The sequence below is a fragment of the Nicotiana attenuata genome, unplaced genomic scaffold, assembly GCF_001879085.1.
Source record: "Nicotiana attenuata strain UT unplaced genomic scaffold, NIATTr2, whole genome shotgun sequence".
Classification (NCBI taxonomy): domain Eukaryota; kingdom Viridiplantae; phylum Streptophyta; class Magnoliopsida; order Solanales; family Solanaceae; genus Nicotiana; species Nicotiana attenuata.
This window is the reverse complement of record NW_017674422.1, coordinates 1-24,646: the sequence shown is the minus strand read 5'-3', so window position 1 is coordinate 24,646 and position 24,646 is coordinate 1.

The window sequence follows — 24,646 nt, the reverse complement described above, 5'->3', positions numbered from 1 at the left end:
GCTTAAGCCATTAAGAGCAATAATGTTGTATATACGATACTCGAATTCAGAGTCACCTAGAGACCATGCCTGTAGGATTTTAAGTCTTAATTCTGAAGCTACGCACTTCCTAGATTGGCCGTGTGCATTTGCTGTTTATGTGTGGGGGCAAACTTAGGCCTTTATTTGTCTTTACATGAAGTCCTATTTGTTTTGTATGTCGCCTAGTTTTATCATTCTGAGCATTCTAAGTAAAGTCTAGAACCACCCAAATAGAGGTCCAAAGCCTCCTAGACCGTAGGTATGGGATGGGCAGTACACGCACAGTGTACGACTTAGAATTGAATTAGAGCGCTTCCAGGTACAACTTTAACGTAGTAATCATGTCACGACCCAATTCCCAAACCCGGTCGTGATGGCGCCTCTCGTGAAGACGAGGCCAGCCAACTAACCCAACTCGTCTTTTCAAAAATAATTTAAACATGAATAAACAGCTAAAACATGACTTAATAATATTAATTAGCGGAATTACAACCCCACATAGCCCTAATCGGGGCGTCACAAGTCACGAGCATCTATTAGAATGTAAGTACAACCTCAAGGTCTAAAAATACACTAATCAAGAATAATGAACAAAGGGAGAAGAACGATGCTGCGAACGCTGGCACTCACCTCGTTAAACTCCTATATCTCTGACTCTGATCAGCCAAACCCGCTACCGGGTGAATAATTACCTGCATCTGCACACGGGGTGCAGGGAGTAAAGTGAGTACTCCAACTCAGTGAGTAATAAAGGTAAATAAAAACTTAGCGGTAAGAAATCACGTATGGCATATCATCATGCTATACAGAAGTAGTGTAAAACCTTTTGAGGAAAACAGTGAAGCTGTGAAATCCTTGGAAATATCTTAGCTCAGTTTAAAACTTCTTTGAAAGTGACTTTTTCTACAGTATGCAAACGAATGCAATTCGAATAGTGCAGATAAGCACAGAAGTCCGCCCCTCAGGCACCACACTCAATTAACAAATAATGTCAGACAATCCGGTAGATATCTCACGAAGTAGCACAACAACAGGTAAGGCAAGCAAATAAAATAAAGTAAACACACAGAACAGTACTAGTACCGCTGCGGCGTGCAGCCCGATCCACATACCGCTGTGGCGTGCAGCCCGATCCATTTATCGTCGACGACGCTCACTGGGGGTGTGCAGACTCCGGGGAGGGGCCCCTTACGGCCCAAGCGCAATATCAAGCCATCTCGTGGCATCAAATCTAGGCCCTCGGCCTCATATCAGTATCAGTATAACACTGCTGCGGCGTGCAGCCCGATCCAAAAGTATCCTCACAATACAGGCCCTTGGCCTTACTCAGTCAACAAAATCACATAAGCCACTCGGGCAACAGTAATGCATGATGCTCAGCCCAAAATATTTTTAGAAATATCATTTCGAGTGTTTAAGGCATAATAAACTTGGCCGAGTTTTAAACCAGTGGAAAAATACATGACTGAGTGGAAATATATAATTAAATCAGTGAGGAATTATCAACAACTATCCCCGAAGGGTTCAAATAGCTGGCAGAAAGCCCAAATATGGAAATCAGCCCAAATTATGATGATAACAAGTAAATTTTAGTCAAGTACGCAGTAAATTCATCAATCGGGACGGACTAAGTCACAATCCCCAACGGTGCTCTACCCCACGCTCGCTATCCGGCGTGCAAGTCACCTCAATATAGCACTACGATGTGCAAATACGGGGTTTCAAACCCTCAAAATATCATTTACAATCATTACTCACCTCGAACCGGCGAAATCTCTAGCTCGCGACGCCTTTGCCCCTCAAATCGGCCTCCACGCGCGTCGAACCTATCCACAACCAGAACGAATACGTCACAATATGCTAAGGAAACAATACCCAATCGAAAAAAATTGAAAAATATAAAAAACCCCGAAATTAGCAAAACCCGAGCCCCGGGCCCACTTCTCGAAACTCAAAAATTTTCACATCAACGGGTTCCTTATCTCCTCACGAGTTTATACATACCAAAAGTACTAATTTCCGATAACATTTCGCCCCTCAAATCCTCAAATATATCCAAGAGGGTTTTCAAACTTTTCCAACTTAAAATCACTAATTACATGTTAAAAATAACAATGGATTCGGGTAATCTAACCAAAATTGAGTTAAGAACACTTACCCCGATGTTTTTCTTGAAAATCTCTCGAAAAATCGCCTCACCCGAGCTCCCTTGGTCCAAAAATGGAAGAGTGAGACGAGTTTGGACTTTATTCTACTGCCCAGGGATTTGTTCTTCGCGTTCGCGGTCCTCCTCTCGCGTTCGCGAAGAGCAAAATTTCCAAAAGTCATTTTTCAAACTCTTCTCGGACAGCCTATAGTATAATGGCAATAACTTTTGCTTCAGATGTCCAAATAACTAATATAATATGTTTCTGGAAACTAGATTCAAAGAGCTACAACTTTCGTTTTTGAATCATCTCAAAATTCATTGTAGATTCAGAGATACGAGCCTACAAAGTAAGACCTGCGCAATAGAATTTCTTCTTCTTCGCGAACGCGAGTCTCCCGTCGCGAACGCGAAGAACAAAATCCCAGATGCCAAATCCTTCTTCGCGAACGCGAGGGGACCCTCGCGGACGCGAAGAACAATACCAGATACCAGCTTCAGCTGTTGCAAAACAGCCCGAAATGATCCGAACCACCCCGAAACACACCCGAGGCCCTCGGGACCTCAACCAAACACTCCAACATATCCCATAACATTATTCAAACTTGTTCCATTCTTCGGAACGCTCAAAACAACATTAAAACACCAAATTTGCATCGGATTCAAGCCTAAGAATTTCAAGAACTTCCAAATTCAGTTTTTTATTAAAAACCCAACAAAACCACGTCCGAATGACCTGAAATTTTGCACACACGTCATAAATGATACAACGAAGTTACTGAAACTTCCGGAACTCTATTCCGACCCCTATATCAAAATCTCGCCTATCAACCGGAGAACACCGAAATCTCAATTTCGCCAATTCAAGCCTAAACCTTCCACGGACTTCCAAAATGCATTCCGATCACACTCCTAAGTCCCAAATCACCTAACGGAGCTAACCAAATCATAAAAATTTCGATCCGAGATCATATACAAACAAGTCAAATCTTGGTCAAACCTTTCAAATTTTAAGCTTTAAACTGAGAATTGTTCTTCCAAATTCATTTTGATTAATCCTGAAACCAAAACCAACGATTTACATAAGTCATAATACACCACACGGGGCAAATCATGCCCGAGAACTGGCGATCAAAGTGCAAAAGCTCAAAACGACCGGTCGGGTCGCTACATCCTCCCCCACTTAAACATACGTTCGTCCTCGAACGTGCCCAGAGTTGTTCCAAAAGCCAACCAATCGCTGAATAACCTTACCATGCATATACCCGGGGGTGATCCCACGTCACCCTATCTCATATAGGTCCGATAACACAATGTAACTGAACTTTCACAATCCAACCTAGCACATAAACCTTAGAACCACATTTCCACTTCTGAAATCATCTATAAGACCAGAATCTCACATCTATACTTTGAATAAGTCCGAACAAGCTGTATTAACCCATACCTACAACCTCAGGTGCAATTATATGACATACCACATAACTCAAACACATGTAGCGATAACTTCCATTCACAGCAGTTGTACGCAACAACCGAATACCGGTAGAAAACCTCTTATCAACTAAAGTCTCATTCCAACACTTTCATATACTGCCAATGATAACGAAACACGCAATAAGCCATAACCATTTCCCAGATCAACCATTCATGAAGCCACTTCTCTTTTGGCAAATACCAAAGCAAATTTCTGAGCCAAAGCTCGATATTATCCTTCCAACATGCTGAAATCGAATCCGTTTGTATTCATTAATGATCCCAACGATCTCCTCTAATCCAACACGCTACTCTGGTGACTTGACACATCAATACAGGCCTAAGCCACAACTTGCGCAAAACGCGCACTAATAAGTAACAGTCCGAGCATACTCAAATCATGAAAATGACTCCAATGAAAGAGCTGTACCTCAAGCTCACCAGTACCATCACATCACAAGATTGAGAACCCGTCTCCCATCATAGAAACAGAACACACGAATCTAACTCGCCGGATCATACATCCACATAACTTCACTCCAATGCGCGACCTCATCCAAACGCTAGTCCACATGAAACACATCAAGTCCCTATGCTCCAAAATCGACAAACATGTGCAATATGATGTCTAAAACCAAAACAATCATCATAACCACCGCGAAGCAATTTACATACATTACACATACCCGAAAGGACATAACTGATACGCCATCCACCGAGCAATAACCAGTACTCTTCCCGCTCGAATTCCACTATGAGACCCCAATGGAACCGCACCACTTGTGCCTATAACCAACGAATCCTAACGTGTCATAACACAGAAAGATAACTCATAGATCCCCCTATTTGCTAATAGCTCATTAACAACTGAATCAACACATCCCTCGCCAGCAGCAACTCGAAGTCAACAAGCCGTCTCGAGCCGGACACATACCCATATAGGTCTCCCAATGGACCACACATCAACTCTAGTTACCCACAACAGATAAATAATCCTTCGAAGGTTCACAATGACTGAATCATAGCGCATACTAACATCTGGCTAACTTACCCACATTTTGTCATCCACAACCACGATCTAATCTATATATGAGAACTTACACTCTCCAAGTCCATAAAACACACGAATTACCATATCTGATCCTAATTCCGCCAGTCGCATATATAACTCACCTCTAGAACTCAATCATTCCATGAGAGATACTCTAAGATTCTTCTGTGCTACCAAGCAAACTCGAATATCAGCAGCCGATCTGACAAGAAGTGCTGCAATATTACCGAAGTACCATCAACTTAATCACATTGCCTCTTTCTGAAACATATACCCTCGCAAAATAACCTCAATTAGCATTACCATTTCCTTTATCATCTGCAGATCATTTCTCAAATCATCTGAAGTTCATTTCTCCAATTATCTGAAACTGCCCGTGCTGCCTAAGAATTTGTGACCTTCCATTCAAACCTGAACTGTGACCTTACACATGCCAATCTCAATCCTACACAACATATCGCATGTGCCATACCATCCCAGGATAACACGAGAACTTCATATCCCTTCCGAGCCACAAACATCTACGTACTCAACTAGTCAAGAACTTTCCATTGGTCCCATCTAGAAGAAAAGTCACTACACATACCATGCTCCGCATGCCCATGGAAAATATACATCTCCAAACCGCGGTAAAGACCATCAAGAACTCTCCGAATTCCGTTTGCACAATTTAAACTGCCAAGACTGAATCCTTCTAACTAGACCAAGCTAAGCAAGCCATCAAAACCTAAGAGCAGTGCTGCAGAATACCTGTAAGAACTCATTACCTCGAACACATACAAAGAATTAATCATATCCTTTCCATACCGATTCGGTCTACTATCAAGCTACTCCATCCATCTAAATTTCCTTCTAATTCATCTTCAACTTGATATTTCCCCTTGCTATAGCACCACAATTCCTCAACCCAGGCTTACCACACGAGACCCAAGCATAAGACCACACTGTCTAAGACCCATAAGCCACTGAGTACTCTCTCAGGTATTCCCAAAAACACCACATTCCAGAATACTTTACTCTGAAGAACTTCCTGCGAATCAAAATCCGTTACCTTTAATTTCCTAATACTAATACATAGAATCCCATAATTAACATAAAAATACCACAAGTCTTAACCTCTTCCAATTAAAACACAGTCTCTAACCACATACACAACCTTAAGATACCCGATTGTTCCCTGTAGAATCTTGAACACATTAGAACCATTCTTGAAAGTCATTCACTCTTTATTCAAACTGCAACTTACCTGACCTAACGAACAGAACCACCCGTGCCTCATTGGCACTCCGATACCGCAAAATGAAATCCTCATCCCAGTACAACCAAGCAACTTCCTGCTCTATGCGCCGAGCATTCTTTACGAACAACACTCTAGACATTCCGTGATTCTCATACCTTATGAAGCATAATATAACCTTTGTCAAAATTTTCCTTTACTCTAGCCATAGCTAATTCACTCGCATGCCCCAAACTATAACCAACATAGCACCTAACCGTGCAATCAACTGCTCACAGCAGACTCCCCCACTTGGCTCGAAGCCATAGATCAAGATACGCTCAATAACTCATAACACTTTTACTCTATTGATGCCACCATACCATAGCGAGATTAAACTCAAATCATTTATAAGTTTGTGAAAACACAGATCATCTAGTACTGTAAATCTTCTACAAACCTCACATTCATCCCCGCAACAGTTAAGCCTATCTCTTAAGCGACCCAAAATTTTAGATTTAAACACGTAATTTTCAATTACACATGAGATCTTCTAACATACACATAGGGATCACACCACTTCAGATCACTCCGCAGGAGATAACCCACCTGTTTTGCCTCAATATAACATTTCTGTATACCTTCCACCGTCATAAACTATCCGCACTCACTTAGTCTTCCTGAGTCTGAACTCATACCGCAACATAAAATTTACTTCACTCCCACCTAGGAGACACGAAAAGATTCTTCACACCCATAACTTGGAGCTATACCTTCAATCGAACTGAAAATCAAGTACCTAATAGTTCTCCTATCTTCCAACAGACCCTTCTCGTCGTTTCCAAATCATATGAATACACCTCGCAGTCATAACATACTCATCACGTAGCTATTCAGTCATTACTTCTACCAAAAGGGCACTACCGAACGTATAAGTTCAAAACACTTGCTCACGCTATCAGTACCTCGGTGCTCAAGCCATAGGCAAAGATCCGGCCTCAAGTCCTCCAGACTGGCCCAACATCAAACTCACAGAGATCACATCTCGCCCCTCGATCAGGGAAATCACATTCCATCAAGGCACATCAGATACTGAGTGCTCATACGCGCATACGAACGCGTGGAAGGAATTTCAAGAGTTTCTTTTCAAGCTGAATCAAGGACGCACGATAAGAATTCAAGAATGTGAAGTTTTCCTAAAGGTTCTGCAGCCTCTCGAGGATAAATACAGACGTCTCCGTACCAATCTGCGAGACTCTACTAAACCTGCTCATGACTCGTGAGACCTAGTAACCTAGGCTCTGATACCAACTTGTCACGACCCAATTCCCAAACCCGGTCATGATGGCGCCTCTCGTGAAGACGAGGCCAGCCAACTAACCCAACTCGTCTTTTCAAAAATAATGTAAACATGAATAAACAGCTAAAATATGACTTAACAATATTAATTAGCGGAATTACAATCCCACACAGCCCTAATCGGGGTGTCACAAGTCACGAGCATCTATTAGAATGTAAGTACATCCTCAAGGTCTAAAAATACACTAATCAAGAATAATGAACAAAGGGAGAAGAACGATGCTGCGAACGCTGGCAGTCACCTCGTTAAACTCCTATATCTCTGACTCTGATCAGCCAAACCCGCTACCGGGTGAATAATTACCTGCATCTGCACACGGGGTGCATGGAGTAAAGTGAGTACTCCAACTCAGTGAGTAATAAAGGTAAATAACAACTTAGCGGTAAGAAATCTCGTATGGCATATCATCATGCTATACAGAAGTAGTGTAAAACCTTTTGAGGAAAATAGTGAAGCTGTGTAAACCTTGGAAATATCTTAGCTCAGTTTAAAACTTCTTTGAAAGTGACTTTTTCTACAGTATGCAAACGAATGCAATTCGAATAGTGCAGATAACAACAGAAGTCCGCCCCTCAGGCACCACATTCAATTAACAAATAATGTCAGGCAATCCGGTAGATATCTCACGAAGTAGCACAACAACAGGTAAGGCAAGCAAATAAAATAAAGTAAACACGCAGAACAGTACTAGTACCGCTTCGGCATGCAGCCCGATCTACATACCGCTGTGGCGTGCAGACCGATCCATTTATCGTCGACGACGCTCACTGGGGGTGTGCAGACTCCGGGAGGGGCCCCTTACGGCCCAAGCGCAATATCAAGCCATCTCGTGGCATCAAATCTAGGCCCTCGGCCTCATATCAGTATCAGTATAACACTGCTGCGGCATGCAGCCCGATCCAAAAGTATCCTCACAATACAGGCCCTTGACCTTACTCAGTCAACAAAATCACATAAGTCACTCGGGCAACAGTAAAGCATGATGCTCAGCCCAAAATATTTTTAGAAATATCATTTCGAGTGTTTAAGGCATAATAAACTTGGCCGAGTTTTAAACCAGTGGAAAAATACATGACTGAGTGGAAATATATAATTAAATCAGTGAGGAATTATCAACAACAATCCCCGAAGGGTTCAAATAGCTGGCAGGAAGCCCAAATATGGCAATCAGCCTAAATTATGATGATAACAAGTAAATTTCAGTCAAGTACGCAGTAAATTCATCAATCGGGACGGACTAAGTCACAATCCCCAACGGTGCTCTACCCCACGCTCGCTATCCGGCTTGCAAGTCGCCTCAATATAGCACTACGATGTGCAAATACGGGGTTTCAAACCCTCAAAATATCATTTACAATCATTACTCACCTCGAACCGGCGAAATCTCTAGCTCGCGACGCCTTTGCCCCTCAAATCGGCCTCCACGCACGTCGAATCTATCCACAACCAGAACGAATACGTCACAATATGCTAAGGAAACAATACCAATCGAAAAAAATAGAAAAATATCAAAAACCCCGAAATTAGCAAAACCTGAGCCCCGGGCCCACTTCTCGAAACTCAGAAATTTTCACATCGACGGGTTCCTTATCTCCTCACGAGTTTATACATACCAAAAGTACTAATTTCCGATAACATTTCGACCCTCAAATCCTCAAATATATCCAAGAGGGTTTTCAAACTTTTCCAACTTAAAATCACTAATTACATGTTAAAAATAACAATGGATTCGGGAAACCAAAATTGAGTTAAGAACACTTACCCCGATGTTTTTCTTTAAAATCTCTCGAAAAATCGCCTCACCCGAGCTCCCTTGGTCCAAAAATGGAAGAGTGAGACGAGTTTGGACTTTATTCTACTGCGCAGGGATTTGTTCTTCGCGTTCGCGGTCCTCCTCTCGCGTTCGCGAAGAACAAAATTTCCAAAAGTCATTTTTCAAACTCTTCTCGGACAGCCTCTAGTATAATGGTAATAAGTTTTGCTGCAGATGTCGAAATAAATATTATAATATGTTTCTGGAAACTAGATTCAAAGAGCTATAACTTTCGTTTTTGAATCATCTCAAATTTCATTGTAAATTGAGAGATACGAGCCTCCAAAGTAAGACCTGCGCAACAGAATTTCTTCTTCTTCGCGAACGCGAGTCTCTCTTTGCGAACGCGAAGAACAAAATCCCAGAAGCCAAATCCTTCTTCGCGAACGCCAGGGGACCCTCGCGGACGCGAAGAACAATACCAGATACCAGCTTCAGCTATTGCAAAACAGCCCGAAATGATCCGAACCACCCCGAAACACACCCGAGGCCCTCGGGACCTCAACCAAACACGCCAACATATCCCATAACATTATTCAAACTTGTTCCAACCTTCGGAACGCTCAAAACAACATTAAAACACCAAATTTGCATCGGATTCAAGCCTAAGAATTTCAAGAACTTCCAAATTCCGTTTTTGATAAAAAAACCCAACCAAACTACGTCCGAATGACCTGAAATTTTGCACACACGTCATAAATGATACAACGAAGCTATTGAAACTTCCGGAACTCTATTCCGACACCTTTATCAAAATCTCGCCTATCAACCGGAGAACGCCGAAATCTCAATTTCGCCAATTCAAGCCTAAACCTTCCACGGACTTCTAAAATGCATTCCGATCATGCTCCTAAGTCCCAAGTTACCTAACGGAGCTAACCAAATCATAAAAATTTCAATCCGAGATCATATACAAACAAGTCAAATCTTGGTCAAACCTTTCAAATTTTAAGCTTTAAACTGGTTCTTCCAAATTCATTTTGATTAATCCTGAAACCAAAACCAACGATTTACATAAGTCATAATACACCACACGGGGCAAATCATGCCCGAGAACTAGCGATCAAAGTGCAAAAGCTCAAAACGACCGGTCGGGTCATTACAAATCGGGTAGCAGGAGATGATAGTCTACGTCCGCTGAATAATATGAGTAACTTCCTACCTCAAGGGAGTTGCGAATTATTATTTATGTTGCACTGGGTTATCCTTTAGGCTAAAAAACTTAGGACCCCCCCTTTTTCTTTATACACTTAGTCATCTAATATAGACCGTTATAGTTATATCCTTGTAATTCTCAAGATTTTTATCAATTCTCATTGTGCTATGGCAAAACTCTTTGACCCTTTATTATCTTTATTTATCTTGCCTAATTACAGTCCACATAGTCTTAAGTTCGGCCGCGACCCATAGTTGTGGACCTCGAAGAGTTCCTAACACCTTCTCTTTGAGGTAATTTGAGCCCTTACCTGATCTTTGGTGGCGTTGACTAGGCAAACAGAGTTATCTGCATAATAGGTGCCCTAACACACCTTAAGAACCTTTAGGTGGCGAATAGCACTCTATCTCCCATCTAAAAGAGTTGTCACAATGTTGAAACCCGCTTTCACGAGAAAACAGGGCGCGACAGCATGGCGACTCTGCTGGGTATACACTTAGGCTCTTACCATAATGAACTTGAATTATGTGGATTATTTTCTTTATTTCATTTACATCCTTTCCCATTTGCACCTTTATTTGTTTAAATATGTTATAACATGCACATCCCTTTCCCCGTCCACCTTTATTTGTTTAAATTTGTTATAACATGCACATCCCTTCCCCGTTCACCTCTATTTGCTATAACTGTTCTTCGTTGCACGTTATTTTTAAGACTGCTACACCATGCCTCTCCCATCCCTACTCCCTTACCTGCTTTATTATATTCTCACAGATATTCCACGAACTAACTTCTTCTTCTATCTTTCTTTTCTATGTTTTTCATGTTTTACCTTACAACCGTACCTACTGCTTTTACATATCTATCATGCAAATAGTTGGCAATGTGTTATTATCTCTGCATAAAGCATGCTCCACATCATACTCTACTCGTGCCAATTATCAACATAGTGGCGCTTGATGAGTGTCCGCGCTCTTCCAAAATTACCCTTTTAAATCGGAAAGGCTTATTGCGGTAGACTAGTCGATCAGCGGTGCAGTCGACGGTCCCGTGCCTTTGCCTCTCAAGTTGTCCACTTGAGAGTACCGGTCTAGGCCATCCTGGAAACCTTACTCCAATATTAAATGTACATGCATCATGTTAAACCTAGTACGGGTTAGAGCGTTGTTAACATACTAGTCAGCTAAGATAAGCCTCGTCCAAAGTTCGAGGGGATTTCCACAATCCCAATGGACACTATCATGTTATGTGCATTACTTGGAGAAAAGTGCCAATATGTTGATCATTATTGTGTAAGTGGTCAAATCTGGAGGGGGAAAGGGCTAACCTTGTTTGTTTGCAGAAAATGAAGCACGAAGTCCCCAGCTTTGGCATGGTCCAAAACATCCCACCTCTGCTACTTGATTGGTGGAAAAACCTTGCGCCTTGAGGTAAGAATCATGTTAGAAGGGTCCTTGGTGATTTGCCATCTTTGCTTGATATCCGACCAAATAGGGCATTGATCAAGGCTGCTACCATGTTCTGGGATGAGAAAAGGGCCGTCTTCCGCTTTGGTGACATAGAAATGACTCCTCTCCTAGAAGAAATAGGAGGCTTCGCTAAGCTGCCATGGGATAGTCTAGGGTTATTAGTGCCAGAGAATCGTACCCCTCGTGGTTTTCTAAAAATGCTAGGTTTCAAGAAAAATGACGAGTTGCTTTGTTTGAAGAAGTCATACATCCCATTTGAATTTCTTTATGAGCGTTACGGCCACAGTAAGTCATATCATCTTTATCATGAGGAACTCGTCGTTACTTCTTTGGGTTAGACGCACCGTCAAGTTTATGTGTTCATCGTCTGCTTCTTGGGGTTGTTGATATTTCCAATGAAAGGGGAAGGATTCATACTCGTCTAGCCATGGTCTCCAGAACTTTGATGGAAGGCATCGAGGGACAGACTTATACCATCATCCCCATGATCTTAGCTGAAATGTACCGCATTGTGGATCGGTGCAAGCAGGGATTCAGACACTTCGAAGGTTGTAATATGTTACTACAAGTCTGGTTACTGGAACATTTTCAAAGGGGAGAATATCGCCAAGAGCTTTTGCGACGACCGTTGAATGACTACATAGCCAACCATCACCCAAATAAAATGACATTTATCCCAGACAGGTTTGCACAACCTGGAAATGCTATAAGTTAGGTGCGTTTCTTCAGCAATCTAACAGACGAGCAGGTATATTGGATGTTCGAATGGTTTCCTAGCAGTGAGTTCATCATGAGGTCAAGAGAGACTATTCATCTGGTATTGATTCGGTTAAGGGGCATCTATCCTTATGCTCTTATAAGGGTAATGAGACAATCCGGAAGAAAATAGGTTATACCCCAGGTTTCCAACATGGTCCAGTACAAAGCAGATTTTAAAGGGGACGTCATTCCATTCAAGTTCGAGGCACAACATATGTGGAACTAGAAGGTCGTTGTGGAAAAGGAAACTATTGAGACAGCCAGGTATCATGCCGGTCATGTGTACTTCTAACCATCATGGTTGGTAGACGATATAGCAGGAGACTCAAGCCTGGAATCAATCTAAAACTCAGGATCATAGATGATGCTGCTGAAGCACAGGTCAAGTATAGGAGGTTACGCAAAAGGGTTTTCGAGTCTGAAGCTAGGCATCTAGAACAACACAAAGTGGATATGGAAGCAATTAACGAATGGAGGGAAATTGCCACTAAATCAACACAGAGATTGGAATATTTGGAACAAGGATTGATGGAGCTTGAGGGGAAGATGAGAAAGAGGCTTGCAGATTGTCAAAACACGGATGGCAGTGAAGGAGGGAATCTAGCAAAGGCTTACCTATTGTTGGATATGTGCGACTTGGGGAACTTGATTGATGGAGTCAAAAGAGCCAAGCACGGGGATGGTCCTTCTGGGACCAAGTAAATGATGTTCTTCTAGCTTAGATTTGGATTTCGATTGTAATAAGGCCAAGTGCCATTACTAACTTTATCATTATTGTCGATTTATTAAGGGTTTGGCTCATTTTCGCATTAATGAAATGATACAATTATTGGCATCAATTTTCTCCTTGTCTATGTGTCGCTTAGACCTACTCGGGCACAACAAGGTCCCCCAAACTAGGACGCGAATTATTACGTGATTTTGCAAAACATGTTTAATATTGCAAGCATTCTTTCAATATCTCTTACTAACTTGGTTACCTTTTGTTTTTATTTTTTTTATTATTCCCATTCCCCAAGGTTGGTTCGTGCATACTGGAATCGTCCGAATCCTCATGCACCACATCAATAACCCACACCTCCTCAAAACCATAACCCTCCACCGGTACCTACTCCTCAACACCATCATCATCCAACTCAATACCTACAAACCACCACTTATCACACTCCCCAGAATGCACCACAACCTACTCATGATCCCCAAAACTCAACCAATGACCACCTTTATGCCCAGATTTCTGGAGTTCCTCAAAGAAATCCCATATATGTGAAAACTTTACCCCACACCCCACAACAAATCCTATATATACCTGAATCAACTGAGAAAGACCTGCTCATCAAGAACATGACGGAAGAACACAATAAGCTCACTGGCAGGGTTCAGAGTGTCGAATGTGGTAAAGACATTAAGGGTCTGAACTATGAGGACTTGTGTATTCAGCCAGATGTGGAACTGCCGGAGGGTTACAAACCTCCCATGTTCAAAATGCTTGATGGAACTGGTGATCCGAAAGTGCATCTAAGGACATATTGTGACAAACTTGCAGGAGTGGGCAAAGATGAGCGAATATGAAGTTGTTCATGAGAAGCCTCACAGGAGATGCTCTGTCTTGGTATATCAGTCAAAACCCAAAGAAGCGGGTTAATTGGGTAAGCGTGGCATCAAACTTCATGGACCATTCAGGTTCAACACAGAAAATGCACCAGATGTTTTCTACATTCAATATCTCAAGAAGAAACCAATAGAAACTTTCTGCGAGTATGCTACTCGATGGAGATCCAAAGCTGCGAAAGTAAGGCCAGCACTTGAAAAAGAATAAATGAATAAGTTCTTCGTCAGATCCCAAGACCTGCAGTACTATGAAAGGCTGATGGTCATTGAAAACCATAAATTCTCCGACATCATCAAGCTAGGAGAAAGAATAAAAGAAGGGATTAAGAGTGGAATGGTGACAAATTTTCGAGGCACTGGAGGCCACGAATAAAGCCTTGCAATTAGGAGGTATCTCGAAGAAAAAAGAAGTAGGTGCTGTGATGGTAGCCCAGGGTCCAAAGTCTCCTCTCACATACCAAACACCTCCACCCACATACCAGCCTTCACCCCCCAGATACCAACAACCTGCTACTACCTACCACACCTATAACACCCAACCTGCATATTATCACTCACCACCACCCGCCTGCCAAAATTACCAAAAACCAAGACCAAACTTCGACTGCAGACCACCCAGACAATACAATCCAATTGCTGAACCCATAGACCAACTATATGAGAGACTGTAGGTGCTGGTTATATCACTCCCATTCCTGCCTTTGCTATGGGAAATTCTTCTCAGTGGATTAACCCAAACAAGACATGTGCCTATCATTCAGGCATGAAGGGCCATACCATTGGCGAGTGTCGCACACTGAAAGACAAGATTCAGACATTAATCGACACCATGGTCATACAGGCAAAGGAAGTTACACCAAATGTCCGTAACAATCCTCTCCCGGATCATAGAGGTGAGGGAGTGAATGTGATAGAGGCTAACGAGGAATGGGACTCGGAAGGGTCAATTAGACTTATTCGAGAGAGAGATGATCCTAAAACATCTCCGGTCACCCTCACACCTGTTGTGGTACAAACCCAAGCACCATTTGAAGTCGAGGTAACCACACCCTTCACTGTGATGGTAACTCCTACGCCGTCTTACAAGTCTGATGCTATCCCATGGGATTATGTTGCTGAAGCAAGGAGAAAAGGAAAAGCAAAAATGGAGGAAACAGATGCAGCACAAGGCATGAATAGAACTGACAGGGTTTATACACCTGAGCACTTGGTTGGAACAAGCAAAGAAGCTGCATCTAAGCGTCCTGTTGTTTAGACTGGCCCTGACGACCTTTGGAGAAAAGTACAAGCAAGAGAATACTCTGTTGTTGACAATTTGAACAAAACTCCCGCTTAGATATCCATGTTGTCACTATTGCAAAACTCCGATACACACAGGAATGCCTTGATGAAAGTGCTGAGTGAAGCTTATGTACCCACCAACATCACTAGTGGGGAGATGGCCACATGGTCAGGCAAGTGTTGGAGAGCCACAAAATCACCTTTCATGAAGACGAGTTGCACCAGAAGAACTAAGTCACAACAGGGCACTACATATCACAGTGCAATTTGAGGATAAGTTCATCGCCAGGGTCCTGATAGATGGGGGTTCTAGTCTCAATATATGCCCACTGACTACTCTGAAGAGGTTAGGTAAAGGCCCACACGAGATACGAGCAGGAAGCATGAATGTGAAGGCATTTGATGGATCCCAAAGAACCACGATTGGAGAAATCAACCTCAGCCTACAAATGGGTCCTACCTGGTTTGATGTTGAGTTTCAAGTGCTGGATATATCTGCTACCTATAATCTATTATTGAGACGGCCTTGGATACATGCCGTTGGGGCAGTGGCTTTTCTCTGCATCAGGTTGTGAAGTTTGAATGAAACCATCAGGAGGTGATCATCCATGGAGATGGAAGTAATCCCATCTACACCAATCAGATTGTTCCAGTCATCGAGAATAGGAAGAAGTTAGGTGGAGAAACATACCATCGCATTGAGCGCGTCAACGCAATTGAAAAAGACAAATGGTGGAGCAACAAGATAGAAAGCATACTGCTATGGACAGGGTATGAACCTGGCAAAAGTCTCGGCAAAAACCTCCAAGGGATCACCAAACCAGTACAACCGAAGCGTCATGGTACAACTTTCGGGCTTGGGTATGAATATATTTGACAAGAATACCAAAATTGGTATCCACCTTGGCGTGGTCCTTACTATCTGCTGGAACAACCGGTACCATATTTGCACTAGACATTTCATCAAGCTGACATGATGTGAGGGTCTGAGGAAGATGATGTCTTAGCTGGTATGAGGAAGCTGTTTCTGGATGAAGAGGATATGGACTGCAGTGCAATAGTTGAGGAGGATGAGGAGGAAGACCTTACCATTCAGACCGTGGAGAAAGGAGTTGTTCTCAAGAATTGGACTGCTACACCATCCCGGGCCCGTCGAGTTCCTGGGTAGCCTGGCCAATTAGCATCAATTATTTTAAAAATAGTTTTGAGCATTTAAGACATTTTCAGTATTTTGTTTTGAACGTATTTCATTTTGAAATAATATCTCGAGTCATCGAGCCATACTTGTTGACGTTTTCAAGATTTTATTAATAATTTGTTATATTTCGTATTTATTATTATTCTTTACATTTTCTCTCTACAACATCATTATTACCTATCCCGATGAACCTACGACTGTGACATGTAATAAGACAACGCAACATAAGGATAGTGCTTCAGAGTATCTAGAAGATGATATAATACCTGAAGAAATCGTCAGAGAAGTGGAAAACTTTGAAAACAAACCTAAGTCTATTTTGGACGAAACTAAGACAGTCAACTTAGGGGATTCCGAAACGGTGAAGGAAACACGCGTAAGCATTCACCTATCACCGTCAGAGAAGGAAGAGTATGTCAGATTCCTAAAAGAATATGAAGATACCTTTGCATGGTCTTACGACGATATGATTGGTTTGAGCACATCCATAGTGGCTCACAAGCTACCTACCGATCCTATGTATCTACCGGTAAAACAGAAGCTCAGAAAGTTAAAGCCGGATATGAGTTGAAGATAAAAGAGGAGGTCACCAAGAAAATCAAAGCTGGGGTTCTTAGGGTGGTTGAGTATCCGACTTGGTTGGCCAACATCGTGCCGGTTTCGAAGAATGATGGGAAAGTCAGAGTGTGTGTTGATTACTGAGATTTAAACAGGACGAGTCCCAAAGATGATTTTCCGTTGCCCAATATACACATACTGATCGATAACTGAGCCAAGCATGAACTCCAATCCTTTGTGGATTGCTTCGCGGGGTATCATTAGATCTGGATGGATGAAGAGGATGCCGAGAAGACAACCTTTATCACACCATGCGGAATGTACTGCTATAAAATGATGCGGTTTGGTTTGAAGAATGCTGGAGCCACCTACATGAGAGCCATGACAACCATTTTTCACAACATGATACACAAGGAAATAGAGGTGTACGTGGATGATGTCATCATCAAATCCAAAAGGAGTACAAATCACATAGCACTTGAGGAAATTCTTTGATCGGGTTCGGAGGTACAATCTGAAACTGAATCCTTCAAAGTGTGCCTTCGGAGTCCCTGCCGGAAAATTGCTAGGATTCATCGTCCATCGCCGAGGGATCGAATTAGACCTGTCATAAGTCAAAGTTATCTAGGACTTGACACCTCCAAAGAATAAGAAAGATGTGATGAGCTTTTTATGGCGTCTCAACTACATCAGTCGTTTCATAGCACAATCAACCTTGATCTGTGAGCCGATCTTCAAGATGCTGAAGAAAGATGTTGCAACAAGCTGGACTGAAGAATGCCAGAAAGCCTTCGACAAAATCAAGGAGTATTTATCTAAACCACATGTTCTGGTCCCACCAGAACTAGGAAGACCTCTGTTGCTTTACTTGTCCATTTTGGACGGGGCATTTGGTTGTGTTCTGAGACAACATGATGAGATTGGAAGAAAGGAGCAGGCGATATATTATCTGAGAAAGAAATTTACACCTTACGAAACCCAATACTCTTTGCTGGAGCGCACCTGATGTGCTTTGACATGGTCATCATATCCATATCTACCCTTTCCCACCCCATTAAAGTATTAAAGCGCGGAATAGTCTCGTTTTCTTATTGCATGCTATTACCCGCCCCAATCCTATCAGCCCCGGAGGTATTTGGGACTACTAATCCTAAAGGGAAAGGGTGTGAGGTTTTATAGTTTCAAAGGACAAAATTCTAAGGCGACAATCAAAACACATATGTAACAAATATGGGAGAAGCACATAACAGATAGAAAGGCTCAGACAAACCTCCTTAAAAACAAAATGAAGCATATAGTTTAGCATGTCTTACACGTACTGATTAGGGTCTGATTAAACTTAAGAGTTGTGGCAAACTGATCTATTACATATTTCAGATAAGAAGCCTGAATCAGGCCTGCCTGCTGGTTGTAGTTAATAGAATCTGATTCAATTTACAAGTTACCCTATGGCTTGCCTAAGTGTTAAACGAAAACCTATAGGCATGATATCTATTAGTTTCAGAAAGGAAGTGTACTGATTTTAAGGGAAAGAAATTGTCAATTACAGGAATATAAATTCTGCAGTTGTTAATGTTGCTACTGATTTTAGACTCATAAGCGAATGGACGATTCAGATTTAGTTGATGGTTCCTATAGGCATGCTTTCTAGGCGTTACTGATTTAAAACATTTTTTTTAATCGAAACATGAGTGCAGAAGTCCTATAGGCATGGTAACTAAAATGCTGTTAGTTATTTAAACCTATAAACAGATTTGCCTAGTGACAGATGCGGATGCAAAATTCAGGAAATCCTATAAGCATATTATCTATATGATATGCAGCATTTCAGAAGACTTATAGACATGATCTCTATATAATGCAGAAGTGCAGAAACCTATAGACGTGGTCTCTATATGAGGTGCAAAAGTACAAAAAAACCTATAGACATGGCCTCTATAGAAATGCAGAAGTGCAGAAACCTATAGACACGGTCTCTATATGAGATGCAGAAGTGAAAGCTGAAAACAGGATACATGAGTGTAGAAGTGTAAATATTCCTATGAACATGATATCTACCCTTTTGCAAGCATGGTTACCCTTCCCTTTTTCACTAATCACCCTAGAAGTTTATTACAGAATTGTTACAGACCAAAATAAAATAAAGAAATTTACATCACAACAAATAAAATTACAACCAAGGACGAAGCCTGATTCAGGTTTCCTGCCTGAAGCAAATTAAACCAACTCCAAAGACCAAAGATCCAATAGCCTTTTCTCATTTGGGATGTGTCAGTATTCCCTAAGAGCCTATGACCGGGCAGTGCTCACACCAAATACATTGCCCCAAATGAGACATATTGCCTGTGGAAGGGCCCAGCCCTCAAGTGTCCAAGTTCAGGGGAACTAAGGTTCCCAAGGATGGCTCACAGGAGGGGGGGGGGCAGGCAATAACTTAGAAAACTAGGAATTGAGTGTAAAGTCATAGTAAGAAATTCTAAAAAGGGAAAAGGGAAGTGGAAAGACAGGCTAGTGGGGCATACCTACATTAGAAGTGCCAGGCACACCCCACCACTTTTAGAACACATTGTTTGGGAGTTAGGATCCCACAAAGGGATCCAAGTCCAAACATGGGCAATTAACTTGCATATTGCCGTGTTTTGAACTACACAACTCAAAGCACATAGAGGGAAAACAAGGGTAGAGAGGATTCACACAGAAACCGGATTGAAAGGAAATAAGCATGGAAATGACAATTTAAACTTCACATTAAACTTAGTAAATAACATGATTAAAAGCTTGTAAGTAAACACATGGAGATGCTTAAACCAAAACTAAAACATACCAGTCTCAAGGAAAACAACAAAAGAAAGCCAGTAGTCTTCTAAAGCCAAAAGTGCAAACAAGTAGTCAAATGTCAATGAGTTTAGAAAGAACTGTGAATACAAGTGTCTGAAGTGTGTGTAATTGTGGCTAACGTGGTAAGTGTTGTTCTTTTTTGAAAGTGCATAAGGTCATTGCCCTTTTTATAGTGTGGAAAGAAGCATAGAATAGTAAAGAAAAATAGTTTGAAAATCAATTTTCACAGGTTCTCCTTAATTAACGGATTTGATTTCAAACGGTAAAATAATAAGGAAAGAGATTAATCAAACACCTTTTAAAGCGGTACAAAGAGGGGTAAATAATAGAGTATATTAAGGAAAAGTCTTGGATTAGTACACAGTTTTGTTGCAAATAAGGCAAGGGGATCAATAACATCTAGTAAACAAAATGGAAGATTTATATGTTGAACCAAGTCAGAAAGATGGGAAAGATTTTTGACTTAAGGAAAATCTAACAATCAATCAAACTAAAAAAGGATTCTGAATCAATCATAGTTGGAAAACCTTTAAATCATGGAAGTAAATGATTATTTTTGTATTCAATTTTTTTCTACAAGTTAGAATCTTTATAGTTGTTATAATAGGACTTTTGAATTTTATTTATTTTTGATACATATTTGTCAGTTCTTATTATTTATCGAAGATACTATATGGTATATATGTCGGTAATCTTACCATAGAAGGAATTATTTAGCACTTCATTTGTAATCTAGCGGACAGGATGAAAGAATGTTTATTTATTTAAGTCTTCTTACGATAATGTGATAATAAGTTTGAATTATTGATTTTCGGTTTCTTATACTTAATCATTGTAACTTTTTTTCTTAGTTATCATTTATGTTGTATAATCTGGAGGAACCCATGCTCAAATCTAAAGGTATTCTGACTCAGTCAGATATAAAGCAAGCAGGCCTAGTCTTAATCACGAGAACTCATGCAATTCGGATATCTATGCAGGAAATTAAGTAAATCCAGTTTCACTAAGTTAAGATGATTATGGAAAATAGCCACAAACCTACTCGATCATACAAACTCGAGAAACCAAGTTCTATTTCGATCATCAATACAATGGAGAGAGCTCAAATCTCAGAAGCAAATAAGAATCTGCAACAGAGTGAAAACTAACTCGAAGCCATTAATGAGAGAACAACAGGTAGTAGAAGAAACATGTTTATAGAAAAAACCTTTTAGAAGGGACTACTGGTTCAGTAGAAGAAGAAACAATAATACTTAAGAAACACAATAGTGAAATATGTTTAAAAGAGGTTTTAGAAGAACTTTCAAACAAAGTTCAGTAGAAGGCCAAACAACTTAAAGAACTCAGTCAGGAAATACCTAAGTTAAGTAAGAACACAAAAATACCGAAAAAGTATAGCAAAAGAAAACATATAGGTATCACAGTGTAGAAAAACAAAGCACAGAAGACATTATATAGAGAGAGATAAGCCATCTGAAAACAGTAGAAGCACAGCGTGATAAAACACACAAAGAAAGCAAAAAATAATCGGAGGAAACACTTTGAACCTTTTAGAAAACCCTACAATCGAAGAGAAAGTTTGATTTTAAAAGATAATTTGAAAGAAAAATATGGTGAAAATTGTTTAAAAAACCCAAGTAAGAGCACAGATATGTGACAGATCTAAGAAAATCGGAAGAACCCGAATATTAGGGTTTCAGAAAGAACCCTAGAATGAGAAGGCTCGAAAAAGGTCCGATCTGAGTCGGCTAAGTCAGAAACCAGGCTCAAAACCAATAGTGTTGCCGGAGCTGGGCCGAGATGCCTAGAATATATGAATCGCGAAGATCTGAACGAAAAATCGAGGTCAGGACCCTCGGAACCTTCGAATTAACCAAGTGTTTAAGAGCAGAGGGAATGAGTTTAAGCTATCCATGGCCTGAGAAGTCATGGATTCTGTGAGATTAAGTTGAAAATGATGAGAGAGAGGCAAGGATTCGAGAGATTCGAGAGAGTTTGAGAGGAGAGAATTCAGAGGCGCTGATAGACGAGAAGAGGGGATTAGGTAGTCTTTGGGTATAAAAAGGTAAGATGATCGTGGCCGTTATCAAAATGATCAAACGACCTGGATTGCAAGAGAGGGCCGGAACGGTTTTAATTGGTGGTCGGAGGCGGGTTGGATTGAAATGGGTTGGTCTTAAGGGTTTGAAATGGGTAATTAGGGGGTATCAATTTTGCCATAATTGAAACGAAACATGGGGCCATATTTTATAAATAACTAGTTTTTCCGTTTTATATATAAAAATAGTAAGAAAATGATTTCGAAAACAATAAAAAGTACTGGATCAGTTAATAATAATACAAATATTATTTAATAATATTGACAGATTTTCATAATTAGATAAAAATGTTAAATTCTGAAAATAGGCAACAATTGCAATTAATGCAATTTGGTTTTTAAAAATACCAAATACAATTTGTAAAAATTATAGAAATTACCCTAGATACATTTTTTATAAATATGAGAATAAAATAAGTTATCACCAAAAAATGATAATTTTTGAATAATTATTTGGTTTTTGTACTGCTAAAATGGCAAATAAATTATTTAAAATCCTTTAAAAAATTATGGAAAAACTTATAAAACACTTGGCTAACTTATAATTGTTATTTTGAAAATTTGCATGTAAAAATACATAGGAAAAATTGCGGTATCATACAAATACGACCATTGAAACGCAATTTTTCCCGGTGAGGAGGTATCGTTTTAGGAGAAGACATTCACCGAAAGCATATGATGTTGGAGAATTTCTTCGACCAGAGATGGAAAACTTCAAAAAGGAGTGGTTATCGAAGTTGTCTAGTATGAAAAACTGGCCAACAGCTATCCGGTATCCGCAAAACTCAGATTTTCCATGCACCAAAAATATGGCGAATATGAGCTTGGCATCTTGGGAATCAGATGGCCATTACATGATGTAAAGGATGCCTGCTTGGTGATTGAGATTCGATCTTTTGTGCATCATAGTTTCTAGGAGAATGGGCTACAAAGAACATCCAAAATATACCAATTTGCACTATGGACAAGAGTTGATCAGAGATCACAAAGATACGAATTCAAAACATGTTCCGAGGGTCCAGATGAGTTTGCAGATCACGTGGCCACCTTACTTCCATGATACACACCCGCAGACAAGAACTTCATCGATCCTATCCCAATAGAAATTCATAAACAACCAGCTTACTTGTGCTTCATGTTGAAGAAGAAAGTGATGGAAATCCATGGTTCCAACGCGACATCAAGGATATTGGCAAATGGAGAGTATCCGGGCACGCAACTCATACTCAGAAGCGCATCCACTCCCGAAGGTTTAGCAACCCATTTTTTCCAAGTGGAGAAATTCTTAGAGAAGACTCTATACCTGGATTATTACGCTTGTACGACCCAAGAAGCATCCGGATTGCTCGAGTGAAATATTATGCCTGGAACATGGAGGATCTGCACATGAAAGTAGCTTCGTTTTATGCAAGAAAATACTAAAGCAGGGTTATTCTGGATGACTATGAAACAAACTACATTCAAGTATGTTTAAAGTGTCAACACCAGATATCATGCTGTATATGATACGAAGTACCTCTCATGAAACTCATGCAACAAGTGCACCCGGCCTTCTCCGCTTGGGCATGATGGTCATCGGTCTAATCGAACACCGCTATTTCTAAATGGGCATAGTTCATTCTGTGGCCACAGATTATTTCACAAAAATGGTCGAAAGCCACCATTACAAAGCTTGTAACTAAAAAGGTCGTCGCAGATTTTGTTCGGATCGCAATTGTTTTGTCGTTCGGAGTGCCAGAGTCATATCATGCACCGACAATTTTAATCCGCCAATCTCAACAAGTGATCTAATGAAGGCCAATGTGGAAACTTTCTAATCAAGCATAAGAAATCTCACAGCATACAAGCCGCAAATGAACGACTCGTAAAAGCGTCAACAAAGACATCATAAAAAGATACTGAGAAAATGGTAAATATTTACAAAAACAATGGCCAGAGGGGGGGGGGGGGGGGGGGGGGGAAGCTGCCACTTGCTCTGCTGGGTACCGTACAACGGTTCGTCACATCAACTGGGGCAACTCCCTATTTATTGTTTTATGGTACTGAAATATCTGTTATCCCCACCAAGTGGAATCCCTTCCTAAGAATCATACAAGAAGCCGAGCTCAGCGATTCAGAATGGTACAAGCGATATGAACAACTAACTCTCATTTATGGATAAAGAAATAAACGCCTTGTATGTCCATGGTCAACTCTACTAGAAGAATGACAAGAGCTTTCAACAAAAAGGTCAGACCAGGCATTCAACACCGGGCAGTTGGTGCTCTTAAAGCTGATCTTAAATCAGGAGAAGCCAAGGAAGTTCTCAAACCAACTAGCAAGGTCCCTACATGGTTCATTTGGAGTATTAACAGAGAGCACTTGTAGTTGCAGAAATGGTTGAGAGATTTGGCCAAAAACCTTATCAACTCAACACGCTATTAAGAAGATACGATATTTACGATTTTTACATTATTCATTTGATGTTAACTAAACTACGCTTGACCTGCATTCCCGTTAAGATTGGATACGTCAGGACCCTATGGTTCGGTCACATCTTAATAAATCTTCATTTCACCATGAATCGGAATTGGGCCATCCTCTCCTTTTTTTTTT